This window comes from Sinocyclocheilus rhinocerous, unplaced genomic scaffold, assembly GCF_001515625.1.
Source record: "Sinocyclocheilus rhinocerous isolate Xijiao unplaced genomic scaffold, SAMN03320098_v1.1 scaffold2141, whole genome shotgun sequence".
In the NCBI taxonomy this organism is placed as follows: Eukaryota; Metazoa; Chordata; class Actinopteri; order Cypriniformes; family Cyprinidae; genus Sinocyclocheilus; species Sinocyclocheilus rhinocerous.
This window is the reverse complement of record NW_015660509.1, coordinates 17,303-19,562: the sequence shown is the minus strand read 5'-3', so window position 1 is coordinate 19,562 and position 2,260 is coordinate 17,303.

Genomic DNA, 2,260 nt, shown 5'->3' with positions numbered 1-2,260 from the left:
GAAAGCGAAGGTCACAACAGAACACGCTCTGATCATACAGCGGCTCACGGCCTCCTTCAAGGCTGGTGCCTTGAGATGCCCCTATAACGGGCCAATCGGTGGGCAGGAACAACCTTGTTGTTCATTTTCTGAGTGGAGCCAGGAGGCTAAATCCGCCCCGACCTCTCACTGTCCCTATGTGGGACCTGCCCACTGTTCTGAGGGCCCTGAAGTGTAAACCTTCGGTCCCTATCATTTAAAACCACTCTGCTACTAGCGTTAGCATCGGTCAAGCGAGTGGGGGACTTGCAGGCACTCTCTGTAAGCCCTAATTGCCTGGAGTTCGGGCCTGGCGACTCCAAGGTCATCCTGAAACCAAGGCATGGCTATATACCTAATTGCTATATACCTAATTGCTCTCGACTCCATTCAGAGCACAGGTTATCATCCTCTCTGCGCTTCCTCCCTCAGAAGAGGACCAGGAGTTGAATTTACTCTGCCCAGTTGGGGCTCTGAAAGTTTACATCGAGCGTTCCGCCCAGTTTAGGCAGTCGGAACAGCTCTTTGTTTGCTTCGGTGGCCGCGCTAAAGGACAGTCGGTCACGAAGCTCAATCTTTCTAAGTGGATAATTGGCGCTATTCGGCTAGCCTACTCTTCCTTGGGCCTACAATGCCCCATTGGAGTACGAGCCCACTCAACTAGAGGCATCGCCTCTTCGTGAGCGTGGTCTGGCGGCGTGGCCATTGCAGAAATTTGTGCTGCGGAAATTTGTGGACGGTGGCCTCGCCCAGACCTAGATGTAATATGCCCAGACCTATTAGAGACCTTACTTGTGCGCTCTCGGCCCCCATAGGTGCTGAGGCTGCGCAAGTCTTCTGGAACGAGCACTCGGCTGGGTGAGGCCTTCGTAAGGCTTAGCCCATTAGCCTGGAGGGATTTATTGTTCTTGTTCTCTTGGCCCTGAGGTGCCTAGAACAAGGATTACCATTGTCGTTCCTCTGCCATGGCACGGCATGATTGTACTGTTCCCATAGCGTCTAGCAAGGCGCAGTACGAGTGAAGTATCGATAGGGAACGTACTTGGTTACAAACGTAACCTCGGTTCCCTGAGATACGGGGAGATACTGCAGCAATGTATAATATGTGAAAAATCATTTGCTTTTTAAACTTTAAATCACATAAATGTATTCTAGCAGACCCTAAAATGAAATTATGAACTTGTAAATTAGCATAATATGGGCACTTTAAAATATTCACTCTTCGCCATAAAACATAAATGAAATGCAGATCAACATAATGTTCTGAGTGAGAAAAACACTTAACAACATTTTTTGTGTAAAGTTATATCTAATTTTACAACTTTTTGTCCTAAACCAATTGTACCAAAGACAATAAATCATTCCATATTATAAATGCATCACTGTAACCTCGATTTTTAACTCTCTAATCAAATAGCCAAAAGCTCTTACCATACTACTCTAATCAAGCCTTTCCCAGAGATACGAAAAGAAGTCCACTGAATTAAGAAAACGCAGTCCTGTGCGCATCTAAGTTCAGTCCAAGTGACTCAGGAGAAGCAGCCAAACTTCTCACATATGGAACTTCTCACTCCTTCATGCATCAAATGACCCATATCGCAGGGTCAGACATGAAAAGAATGAACTCGCATGTCACTTAGCTCATCTTTTTTCACATTTCCCAAAAAGGGGTCAGATGAAAAATGTTTTGCTCTGGTTTCTTGGTTGCAGTGATTTCCAAAAGCCTTTGTTTGGGAGTTCCAGATGTAAGAGACCTAAGAGTATATTGCTATGATTTGGCTGTTCTCTGAGGGCTGAGCAGCAGCACAATGTCAGACCGATGGCACTCTCTTAAGCAACAAGGCCTGTTTTGTACTGTCAAACTCTCCTTTTCTACTAAATCAGATTGACCCTTGTGTGCAGTGCCTGCTGCCCATGCGGTCCCTCACTTCCTGCTTTAATGACACTCTCAAACCGAGCTAGAAGTGCTCTAATGTTCTTGTGACTGACAAGACAGATCGCTAAAAGGGGAGGAAGAGATGAAGACAGAAGACAGAATGCTGTCTTGAGACGGCAGCCTAAATGGTGCATTTTGAAGGAAAGTTTTCCTGCACAATCTCAAGTCCACAGGCTGGCAGGAAATCAGACACATCCTTGGATGTAAAAGAAGTCTAGAGGAAATAAATTCAACAACTATCTTTGTAATTGGGGGACCACAGACCACTAAAAAGAACTTTCTCATGGTTCCTTCCTGAAATAACAT